This window comes from Triturus cristatus, chromosome 8 (assembly GCF_964204655.1).
Source record: "Triturus cristatus chromosome 8, aTriCri1.1, whole genome shotgun sequence".
NCBI lineage: Eukaryota > Metazoa > Chordata > Amphibia > Caudata > Salamandridae > Triturus > Triturus cristatus.
Genome location: NC_140591.1, coordinates 735,371,943 through 735,384,268, shown reverse-complemented (window position 1 = coordinate 735,384,268; position 12,326 = coordinate 735,371,943). Strand labels below are relative to the sequence as shown.

The following is a 12,326-nucleotide window of genomic DNA, read 5'->3' as shown; positions in this document are numbered from 1 at the left end:
TGTAATTAAACTGCTCCGAACTGGCTATTCCATGGGCCTCTGGCTTTAGATTTCTTTCATGCAACCTGCCCGACATCCCTAGCTGAACGCTCGTACATGCCATGCAAGACCAGATGTTTGGTATTAGCTCAGACTGGGCAGGGCTGAAGCATGAGACTCTAGCAAAGAATTATCCACTACTGCAAAGAAAAAATTGATGTTGGTTTTGAAACGCAAACTTCAAAACAACTTGAAAAGAGTACCAAGAAAAGGGCTCGTCCGGGATTTGAACCCGGGACCTCTCGCACCCAAAGCGAGAATCATACCCCTAGACCAACGAGCCCTCAAAATCCTCTTACCTCTCAAAAGCTAATACCGGCTCTAAGCCCGCAATGAAGATCATGCTGGTATCTTTATGATGCTTGGTCTGTGAATACGCATGAAAGTCAGTCTCAACTTACCCTTTCTCAAACGATAGCACTATCATTTACAAGTGTCTCCTTTTATTCCGTCCCAGCTTTGGACACGTCTTACAGGAAGTCAGCCCTTATTTATATATTTCTTCAGTGGCTGAAGCTTAATGAGAAAGAGTAACAAGTTGTTCATAACAACATAAGAAACACATTGTGCATTTTCTCTTAAATACTCCTTCACTTTGTGCCAAAAGAAATACCAAGGTGAATACCTAGGCCACAGATTCAAGCTAAAGATCTTCCTGCTGAATGCAAGGCGCAATAAAAACTGCATATCGCTGGACTAAAGCATTCCTTGCATAGCCTCTAACATCATAACATAACTGAGCTGCTAGCAGCAAGCTAACCAATACCTTTCTGAAATGAGAATGACATGTGCTTATCTGCTCAATCAGTGCTCAATCAGGCTCGATCAGGCGAGATTTAGAAAAGGTGGAAAGGGTCCAAGTGGATGCCCCTTCCTTTTTAGGGTGGGTCCTGCTGACTATCATAGGATTGCTTGTAAAAGTGGCCAGGGTCAGAGGAAAAGCTGCCAACACTTCTTAGCGTTCTCTATAGATGCAGCCATTTTCTGTGACTGTAATTTCGGCCTTTTCCCAGAAGTCTCTATTCTGCCTATGCAAATTAACAAAAGCAGTGCTTATTCCTCACTTGCTCAAATGTCCTTCCTGTCCAGAAAGCTCTGATTAAGCATGCTTATTTTCTTTTTCTGGGATATTTTAAATTGTTTCGCTGTCCAGTCTGTGGCAGTAGAAAGCTGCTTATGATGCCAGGTTTTGATGAATCCCCAAGGTACAAGTACAGAGGAATATATCAGTCTCTAGGATATGGAACTTTTAGCTAACACATCACAATATGTGATGCTTGCCAAGAAAACACTACATTCTGGAGCGCTGATGATCAGAACATTCTGCTCCTGAAGGATAGAAAAGACAGCTTGATTGAAATAAAGTCTGTTTATATTGACGCTCTCTCTCTCCCTATATATACATACATGCATACACACACACACACAGGTATGTCATGCATTTCTTCAGATTTGTTTCAACCATTTACCATTTATTGGAGAATCCCTACTTTTCAAGTGACTGCAAATGAAGTCATCTCTGGCACTTTTTGTGCAAAGTAAGAGACACACATGACACCTTTTTATAAAAGTCATCGGTTTCTTTGTTACTGTGTACTTTCAAAGCATGGGGCTTTCACACGTCAGGTAAACCTGATTACCACTACACAACAAAAGCAGATGCAGCTTTCTTATCTATGTCGTGATAGAACAGTTGTGAATTGAGTAGAAGAAGGGCCCTGATGTGATACTTATTACATGCAGCCTGTAAGATAGTCAAACATGCAGGCTAGGAAGGAAGATGCAAATATCAATGTATTAGAAAAACACCTAAAGGCGAGTGATATGCTTTCATTCATGCATGGCTAGGAAAAATCGCCATACTGTTGCAAACATTCTTACACCACCAACTGGAAATAAATGATTCTGACATTAAACGTAAAGGTGACAATGCATTTGTATCATCACCCTGAGAAGGATCATCTTGGAATTGAGCCGAGGGCCTCTGCACTCAAAGCCAGAAACACTCCACTAAAATAAGATTCCTGTTGGTGCCAACAATTCTCCATGTTAATGCTTGTTCTAGGTGAGCAGTGAACCGATTGCAGGGCTCTTTTGAAAGCAAGGTCTGAGAACCAACAGATACATCCACACGCCGATTACTTTAGTGTTTTGAGAGAATTCCCTTTCTTGGAACGAGATTGCATGAAATAATCTTCAGGGCTTGGACAATTCCATGGCAAAACGGCACCTATCAACATTGTAGCCAACACAATATAACAACTGTTTCTGCCCGGTTTCGAACCGGGGACCTTTCGCGTGTGAGGCGAACGTGATAACCACTACACTACAGAAACAGATACCTACAGTTGATTTTTCTGTAATGAAACTGCTCCGAACTGGCTATTCCATGGGCCTCTGGCTTTAGATTTCTTTCATGCAACCTGCCCGACATCCCTAGCTGAACGCTCGTACATGCCATGCAAGACCAGATGTTTGGTATTAGCTCAGACTGGGCAGGGCTGAAGCATGAGACTCTAGCAAAGAATTATCCACTACTGCAAAGAAAAAATTGATGTTGGTTTTGAAACGCAAACTTCAAAACAACTTGAAAAGAGTACCAAGAAAAGGGCTCGTCCGGGATTTGAACCCGGGACCTCTCGCACCCAAAGCGAGAATCATACCCCTAGACCAACGAGCCCTCAAAATCCTCTTACCTCTCAAAAGCTAATACCGGCTCTAAGCCCGCAATGAAGATCATGCTGGTATCTTTATGATGCTTGGTCTGTGAATACGCATGAAAGTCAGTCTCAACTTACCCTTTCTCAAACGATAGCACTATCATTTACAAGTGTCTCCTTTTATTCCGTCCCAGCTTTGGACACGTCTTACAGGAAGTCAGCCCTTATTTATATATTTCTTCAGTGGCTGAAGCTTAATGAGAAAGAGTAACAAGTTGTTCATAACAACATAAGAAACACATTGTGCATTTTCTCTTAAATACTCCTTCACTTTGTGCCAAAAGAAATACCAAGGTGAATACCTAGGCCACAGATTCAAGCTAAAGATCTTCCTGCTGAATGCAAGGCGCATTAAAAACTGCATATCGCTGGACTAAAGCATTCCTTGCATAGCCTCTAACATCATAACATAACTGAGCTGCTAGCAGCAAGCTAACCAATACCTTTCTGAAATGAGAATGACATGTGCTTATCTGCTCAATCAGTGCTCAATCAGGCTCGATCAGGCGAGATTTAGAAAAGGTGGAAAGGGTCCAAGTGGATGCCCCTTCCTTTTTAGGGTGGGTCCTGCTGACTATCATAGGATTGCTTGTAAAAGTGGCCAGGGTCAGAGGAAAAGCTGCCAACACTTCTTAGCGTTCTCTATAGATGCAGCCATTTTCTGTGACTGTAATTTCGGCCTTTTCCCAGAAGTCTCTATTCTGCCTATGCAAATTAACAAAAGCAGTGCTTATTCCTCACTTGCTCAAATGTCCTTCCTGTCCAGAAAGCTCTGATTAAGCATGCTTATTTTCTTTTTCTGGGATATTTTAAATTGTTTCGCTGTCCAGTCTGTGGCAGTAGAAAGCTGCTTATGATGCCAGGTTTTGATGAATCCCCAAGGTACAAGTACAGAGGAATATATCAGTCTCTAGGATATGGAACTTTTAGCTAACACATCACAATATGTGATGCTTGCCAAGAAAACACTACATTCTGGAGCGCTGATGATCAGAACATTCTGCTCCTGAAGGATAGAAAAGACAGCTTGATTGAAATAAAGTCTGTTTATATTGACGCTCTCTCTCTCCCTATATATACATACATGCATACACACACACACACAGGTATGTCATGCATTTCTTCAGATTTGTTTCAACCATTTACCATTTATTGGAGAATCCCTACTTTTCAAGTGACTGCAAATGAAGTCATCTCTGGCACTTTTTGTGCAAAGTAAGAGACACACATGACACCTTTTTATAAAAGTCATCGGTTTCTTTGTTACTGTGTACTTTCAAAGCATGGGGCTTTCACACGTCAGGTAAACCTGATTACCACTACACAACAAAAGCAGATGCAGCTTTCTTATCTATGTCGTGATAGAACAGTTGTGAATTGAGTAGAAGAAGGGCCCTGATGTGATACTTATTACATGCAGCCTGTAAGATAGTCAAACATGCAGGCTAGGAAGGAAGATGCAAATATCAATGTATTAGAAAAACACCTAAAGGCGAGTGATATGCTTTCATTCATGCATGGCTAGGAAAAATCGCCATACTGTTGCAAACATTCTTACACCACCAACTGGAAATAAATGATTCTGACATTAAACGTAAAGGTGACAATGCATTTGTATCATCACCCTGAGAAGGATCATCTTGGAATTGAGCCGAGGGCCTCTGCACTCAAAGCCAGAAACACTCCACTAAAATAAGATTCCTGTTGGTGCCAACAATTCTCCATGTTAATGCTTGTTCTAGGTGAGCAGTGAACCGATTGCAGGGCTCTTTTGAAAGCAAGGTCTGAGAACCAACAGATACATCCACACGCCGATTACTTTAGTGTTTTGAGAGAATTCCCTTTCTTGGAACGAGATTGCATGAAATAATCTTCAGGGCTTGGACAATTCCATGGCAAAACGGCACCTATCAACATTGTAGCCAACACAATATAACAACTGTTTCTGCCCGGTTTCGAACCGGGGACCTTTCGCGTGTGAGGCGAACGTGATAACCACTACACTACAGAAACAGATACCTACAGTTGATTTTTCTGTAATGAAACTGCTCCGAACTGGCTATTCCATGGGCCTCTGGCTTTAGATTTCTTTCATGCAACCTGCCCGACATCCCTAGCTGAACGCTCGTACATGCCATGCAAGACCAGATGTTTGGTATTAGCTCAGACTGGGCAGGGCTGAAGCATGAGACTCTAGCAAAGAATTATCCACTACTGCAAAGAAAAAATTGATGTTGGTTTTGAAACGCAAACTTCAAAACAACTTGAAAAGAGTACCAAGAAAAGGGCTCGTCCGGGATTTGAACCCGGGACCTCTCGCACCCAAAGCGAGAATCATACCCCTAGACCAACAAGCCCTCAAAATCCTCTTACCTCTCAAAAGCTAATACCGGCTCTAAGCCCGCAATGAAGATCATGCTGGTATCTTTATGATGCTTGGTCTGTGAATACGCATGAAAGTCAGTCTCAACTTACCCTTTCTCAAACGATAGCACTATCATTTACAAGTGTCTCCTTTTATTCCGTCCCAGCTTTGGACACGTCTTACAGGAAGTCAGCCCTTATTTATATATTTCTTCAGTGGCTGAAGCTTAATGAGAAAGAGTAACAAGTTGTTCATAACAACATAAGAAACACATTGTGCATTTTCTCTTAAATACTCCTTCACTTTGTGCCAAAAGAAATACCAAGGTGAATACCTAGGCCACAGATTCAAGCTAAAGATCTTCCTGCTGAATGCAAGGCGCAATAAAAACTGCATATCGCTGGACTAAAGCATTCCTTGCATAGCCTCTAACATCATAACATAACTGAGCTGCTAGCAGCAAGCTAACCAATACCTTTCTGAAATGAGAATGACATGTGCTTATCTGCTCAATCAGTGCTCGATCAGGCTCGATCAGGCGAGATTTAGAAAAGGTGGAAAGGGTCCAAGTGGATGCCCCTTCCTTTTTAGGGTGGGTCCTGCTGACTATCATAGGATTGCTTGTAAAAGTGGCCAGGGTCAGAGGAAAAGCTGCCAACACTTCTTAGCGTTCTCTATAGATGCAGCCATTTTCTGTGACTGTAATTTCGGCCTTTTCCCAGAAGTCTCTATTCTGCCTATGCAAATTAACAAAAGCAGTGCTTATTCCTCACTTGCTCAAATGTCCTTCCTGTCCAGAAAGCTCTGATTAAGCATGCTTATTTTCTTTTTCTGGGATATTTTAAATTGTTTCGCTGTCCAGTCTGTGGCAGTAGAAAGCTGCTTATGATGCCAGGTTTTGATGAATCCCCAAGGTACAAGTACAGAGGAATATATCAGTCTCTAGGATATGGAACTTTTAGCTAACACATCACAATATGTGATGCTTGCCAAGAAAACACTACATTCTGGAGCGCTGATGATCAGAACATTCTGCTCCTGAAGGATAGAAAAGACAGCTTGATTGAAATAAAGTCTGTTTATATTGACGCTCTCTCTCTCCCTATATATACATACATGCATACACACACACACACAGGTATGTCATGCATTTCTTCAGATTTGTTTCAACCATTTACCATTTATTGGAGAATCCCTACTTTTCAAGTGACTGCAAATGAAGTCATCTCTGGCACTTTTTGTGCAAAGTAAGAGACACACATGACACCTTATTATAAAAGTCATCGGTTTCTTTGTTACTGTGTACTTTCAAAGCATGGGGCTTTCACACGTCAGGTAAACCTGATTACCACTACACAACAAAAGCAGATGCAGCTTTCTTATCTATGTCGTGATAGAACAGTTGTGAATTGAGTAGAAGAAGGGCCCTGATGTGATACTTATTACATGCAGCCTGTAAGATAGTCAAACATGCAGGCTAGGAAGGAAGATGCAAATATCAATGTATTAGAAAAACACCTAAAGGCGAGTGATATGCTTTCATTCATGCATGGCTAGGAAAAATCGCCATACTGTTGCAAACATTCTTACACCACCAACTGGAAATAAATGATTCTGACATTAAACGTAAAGGTGAGAATGCATTTGTATCATCACCTTGAGAAGGATCATCTTGGAATTGAGCCGAGGGCCTCTGCACTCAAAGCCAGAAACACTCCACTAAAATAAGATTCCTGTTGGTGCCAACAATTCTCCATGTTAATGCTTGTTCTAGGTGAGCAGTGAACCGATTACAGGGCTCTTTTGAAAGCAAGGTCTGAGAACCAACAGATACATCCACACGCCGATTACTTTAGTGTTTTGAGAGAATTCCCTTTCTTGGAACGAGATTGCATGAAATAATCTTCAGGGCTTGGACAATTCCATGGCAAAACGGCACCTATCAACATTGTAGCCAACACAATATAACAACTGTTTCTGCCCGGTTTCGAACCGGGGACCTTTCGCGTGTGAGGCGAACTTGATAACCACTACACTACAGAAACAGATACCTACAGTTGATTTTTCTGTAATGAAACTGCTCCGAACTGGCTATTCCATGGGCCTCTGGCTTTAGATTTCTTTCATGCAACCTGCCCGACATCCCTAGCTGAACGCTCGTACATGCCATGCAAGACCAGATGTTTGGTATTAGCTCAGACTGGGCAGGGCTGAAGCATGAGACTCTAGCAAAGAATTATCCACTACTGCAAAGAAAAAATTGATGTTGGTTTTGAAACGCAAACTTCAAAACAACTTGAAAAGAGTACCAAGAAAAGGGCTTGTCCGGGATTTGAACCCGGGACCTCTCGCACCCAAAGCGAGAATCATACCCCTAGACCAACGAGCCCTCAAAATTCTCTTACCTCTCAAAAGCTAATACCGGCTCTAAGCCCGCAATGAAGATCATGCTGGTATCTTTATGATGCTTGGTCTGTGAATACGCATGAAAGTCAGTCTCAACTTACCCTTTCTCAAACGATAGCACTATCATTTACAAGTGTCTCCTTTTATTCCGTCCCAGCTTTGGACACGTCTTACAGGAAGTCAGCCCTTATTTATATATTTCTGCAGTGGCTGAAGCTTAATGAGAAAGAGTAACAAGTTGTTCATAACAACATAAGAAACACATTGTGCATTTTCTCTCAAATACTCCTTCACTTTGTGCCAAAAGAAATACCAAGGTGAATACCTAGGCCACAGATTCAAGCTAAAGATCTTCCTGGTGAAGGCAAGGCGCAATAAAAACTGCATATCGCTGGACTAAAGCATTCCTTGCATAGCCTCTAACATCATAACATAACTGAGCTGCTAGCAGCAAGCTAACCAATACCTTTCTGAAATGAGAATGACATGTGCTTATCTGCTCAATCAGTGCTCAATCAGGCTCGATCAGGCGAGATTTAGAAAAGGTGGAAAGGGTCCAAGTGGATGCCCCTTCCTTTTTAGGGTGGGTCCTGCTGACTATCATAGGATTGCTTGTAAAAGTGGCCAGGGTCAGAGGAAAAGCTGCCAACACTTCTTAGCGTTCTCTATAGATGCAGCCATTTTCTGTGACTGTAATTTCGGCCTTTTCCCAGAAGTCTCTATTCTGCCTATGCAAATTAACAAAAGCAGTGCTTATTCCTCACTTGCTCAAATGTCCTTCCTGTCCAGAAAGCTCTGATTAAGCATGCTTATTTTCTTTTTCTGGGATATTTTAAATTGTTTCGCTGTCCAGTCTGTGGCAGTAGAAAGCTGCTTATGATGCCAGGTTTTGATGAATCCCCAAGGTACAAGTACAGAGGAATATATCAGTCTCTAGGATATGGAACTTTTAGCTAACACATCACAATATGTGATGCTTGCCAAGAAAACACTACATTCTGGAGCGCTGATGATCAGAACATTCTGCTCCTGAAGGATAGAAAAGACAGCTTGATTGAAATAAAGTCTGTTTATATTGACGCTCTCTCTCTCCCTATATATACATACATGCGTACACACACACACACAGGTATGTCATGCATTTCTTCAGATTTGTTTCAACCATTTACCATTTATTGGAGAATCCCTATTTTTCAAGTGACTGCAAATGAAGTCATCTCTGGCACTTTTTGTGCAAAGTAAGAGACACACATGACACCTTTTTATAAAAGTCATCAGTTTCTTTGTTACTGTGTACTTTCAAAGCATGGGGCTTTCACACGTCAGGTAAACCTGATTACCACTACACAACAAAAGCAGATGCAGCTTTCTTATCTATGTCGTGATAGAACAGTTGTGAATTGAGTAGAAGAAGGGCCCTGATGTGATACTTATTACATGCAGCCTGTAAGATAGTCAAACATGCAGGCTAGGAAGGAAGATGCAAATATCAATGTATTAGAAAAACACCTAAAGGCGAGTGATATGCTTTCATTCATGCATGGCTAGGAAAAATCGCCATACTGTTGCAAACATTCTTACACCACCAACTGGAAATAAATGATTCTGACATTAAACGTAAAGGTGACAATGCATTTGTATCATCACCCTGAGAAGGATCATCTTGGAATTGAGCCGAGGGCCTCTGCACTCAAAGCCAGAAACACTCCACTAAAATAAGATTCCTGTTGGTGCCAACAATTCTCCATGTTAATGCTTGTTCTAGGTGAGCAGTGAACCGATTGCAGGGCTCTTTTGAAAGCAAGGTCTGAGAACCAACAGATACATCCACACGCCGATTACTTTAGTGTTTTGAGAGAATTCCCTTTCTTGGAACGAGATTGCATGAAATAATCTTCAGGGCTTGGACAATTCCATGGCAAAACGGCACCTATCAACATTGTAGCCAACACAATATAACAACTGTTTCTGCCCGGTTTCGAACCGGGGACCTTTCGCGTGTGAGGCGAACGTGATAACCACTACACTACAGAAACAGATACCTACAGTTGATTTTTCTGTAATGAAACTGCTCCGAACTGGCTATTCCATGGGCCTCTGGCTTTAGATTTCTTTCATGCAACCTGCCCGACATCCCTAGCTGAACGCTCGTACATGCCATGCAAGACCAGATGTTTGGTATTAGCTCAGACTGGGCAGGGCTGAAGCATGAGACTCTAGCAAAGAATTATCCACTACTGCAAAGAAAAAATTGATGTTGGTTTTGAAACGCAAACTTCAAAACAACTTGAAAAGAGTACCAAGAAAAGGGCTCGTCCGGGATTTGAACCCGGGACCTCTCGCACCCAAAGCGAGAATCATACCCCTCGACCAACGAGCCCTCAAAATCCTCTTACCTCTCAAAAGCTAATACCGGCTCTAAGCCCGCAATGAAGATCATGCTGGTATCTTTATGATGCTTGGTCTGTGAATACGCATGAAAGTCAGTCTCAACTTACCCTTTCTCAAACGATAGCACTATCATTTACAAGTGTCTCCTTTTATTCCGTCCCAGCTTTGGACACGTCTTACAGGAAGTCAGCCCTTATTTATATATTTCTTCAGTGGCTGAAGCTTAATGAGAAAGAGTAACAAGTTGTTCATAACAACATAAGAAACACATTGTGCATTTTCTCTTAAATACTCCTTCACTTTGTGCCAAAAGAAATACCAAGGTGAATACCTAGGCCACAGATTCAAGCTAAAGATCTTCCTGCTGAATGCAAGGCGCATTAAAAACTGCATATCGCTGGACTAAAGCATTCCTTGCATAGCCTCTAACATCATAACATAACTGAGCTGCTAGCAGCAAGCTAACCAATACCTTTCTGAAATGAGAATGACATGTGCTTATCTGCTCAATCAGTGCTCAATCAGGCTCGATCAGGCGAGATTTAGAAAAGGTGGAAAGGGTCCAAGTGGATGCCCCTTCCTTTTTAGGGTGGGTCCTGCTGACTATCATAGGATTGCTTGTAAAAGTGGCCAGGGTCAGAGGAAAAGCTGCCAACACTTCTTAGCGTTCTCTATAGATGCAGCCATTTTCTGTGACTGTAATTTCGGCCTTTTCCCAGAAGTCTCTATTCTGCCTATGCAAATTAACAAAAGCAGTGCTTATTCCTCACTTGCTCAAATGTCCTTCCTGTCCAGAAAGCTCTGATTAAGCATGCTTATTTTCTTTTTCTGGGATATTTTAAATTGTTTCGCTGTCCAGTCTGTGGCAGTAGAAAGCTGCTTATGATGCCAGGTTTTGATGAATCCCCAAGGTACAAGTACAGAGGAATATATCAGTCTCTAGGATATGGAACTTTTAGCTAACACATCACAATATGTGATGCTTGCCAAGAAAACACTACATTCTGGAGCGCTGATGATCAGAACATTCTGCTCCTGAAGGATAGAAAAGACAGCTTGATTGAAATAAAGTCTGTTTATATTGACGCTCTCTCTCTCCCTATATATACATACATGCATACACACACACACACAGGTATGTCATGCATTTCTTCAGATTTGTTTCAACCATTTACCATTTATTGGAGAATCCCTACTTTTCAAGTGACTGCAAATGAAGTCATCTCTGGCACTTTTTGTGCAAAGTAAGAGACACACATGACACCTTTTTATAAAAGTCATCGGTTTCTTTGTTACTGTGTACTTTCAAAGCATGGGGCTTTCACACGTCAGGTAAACCTGATTACCACTACACAACAAAAGCAGATGCAGCTTTCTTATCTATGTCGTGATAGAACAGTTGTGAATTGAGTAGAAGAAGGGCCCTGATGTGATACTTATTACATGCAGCCTGTAAGATAGTCAAACATGCAGGCTAGGAAGGAAGATGCAAATATCAATGTATTAGAAAAACACCTAAAGGCGAGTGATATGCTTTCATTCATGCATGGCTAGGAAAAATCGCCATACTGTTGCAAACATTCTTACACCACCAACTGGAAATAAATGATTCTGACATTAAACGTAAAGGTGACAATGCATTTGTATCATCACCCTGAGAAGGATCATCTTGGAATTGAGCCGAGGGCCTCTGCACTCAAAGCCAGAAACACTCCACTAAAATAAGATTCCTGTTGGTGCCAACAATTCTCCATGTTAATGCTTGTTCTAGGTGAGCAGTGAACCGATTGCAGGGCTCTTTTGAAAGCAAGGTCTGAGAACCAACAGATACATCCACACGCCGATTACTTTAGTGTTTTGAGAGAATTCCCTTTCTTGGAACGAGATTGCATGAAATAATCTTCAGGGCTTGGACAATTCCATGGCAAAACGGCACCTATCAACATTGTAGCCAACACAATATAACAACTGTTTCTGCCCGGTTTCGAACCGGGGACCTTTCGCGTGTGAGGCGAACGTGATAACCACTACACTACAGAAACAGATACATACAGTTGATTTTTCTGTAATGAAACTGCTCCGAACTGGCTATTCCATGGGCCTCTGGCTTTAGATTTCTTTCATGCAACCTGCCCGACATCCCTAGCTGAACGCTCGTACATGCCATGCAAGACCAGATGTTTGGTATTAGCTCAGACTGGGCAGGGCTGAAGCATGAGACTCTAGCAAAGAATTATCCACTACTGCAAAGAAAAAATTGATGTTGGTTTTGAAACGCAAACTTCAAAACAACTTGAAAAGAGTACCAAGAAAAGGGCTCGTCCGGGATTTGAACCCGGGACCTCTCGCACCCAAAGCGAGAATCATACCCCTAGACCAACGAGCCCTCAAAATCCTCTTACCTC

At 41.9% G+C, this 12,326-nt stretch overlaps 7 non-coding genes across 7 annotated transcripts; all 7 read right to left on the bottom strand.

The window, feature by feature from the left end:
* Positions 1 to 250: 250 nt before the first annotated feature.
* TRNAP-UGG (transfer RNA proline (anticodon UGG)) lies at positions 251 to 322 on the bottom strand. The gene has a single exon. It is a non-coding gene; the product is annotated as a tRNA-Pro (tRNA).
* A 1,980-nt stretch (positions 323 to 2,302) lies between these two features.
* On the bottom strand, positions 2,303 to 2,375 carry TRNAV-CAC (transfer RNA valine (anticodon CAC)). The gene has a single exon. It is a non-coding gene; the product is annotated as a tRNA-Val (tRNA).
* Positions 2,376 to 2,647: 272 nt separating this feature from the next.
* TRNAP-UGG (transfer RNA proline (anticodon UGG)) lies at positions 2,648 to 2,719 on the bottom strand. The gene has a single exon. It is a non-coding gene; the product is annotated as a tRNA-Pro (tRNA).
* A 1,980-nt stretch (positions 2,720 to 4,699) lies between these two features.
* TRNAV-CAC (transfer RNA valine (anticodon CAC)) lies at positions 4,700 to 4,772 on the bottom strand. Its single transcript has one exon. It is a non-coding gene; the product is annotated as a tRNA-Val (tRNA).
* Positions 4,773 to 9,493: 4,721 nt separating this feature from the next.
* Positions 9,494 to 9,566, bottom strand: TRNAV-CAC (transfer RNA valine (anticodon CAC)). The gene has a single exon. It is a non-coding gene; the product is annotated as a tRNA-Val (tRNA).
* Positions 9,567 to 11,890: 2,324 nt separating this feature from the next.
* Positions 11,891 to 11,963, bottom strand: TRNAV-CAC (transfer RNA valine (anticodon CAC)). Its single transcript has one exon. It is a non-coding gene; the product is annotated as a tRNA-Val (tRNA).
* Positions 11,964 to 12,235: 272 nt separating this feature from the next.
* On the bottom strand, positions 12,236 to 12,307 carry TRNAP-UGG (transfer RNA proline (anticodon UGG)). The gene has a single exon. It is a non-coding gene; the product is annotated as a tRNA-Pro (tRNA).
* Between the last annotated feature and the right edge of the window lie 19 nt (positions 12,308 to 12,326).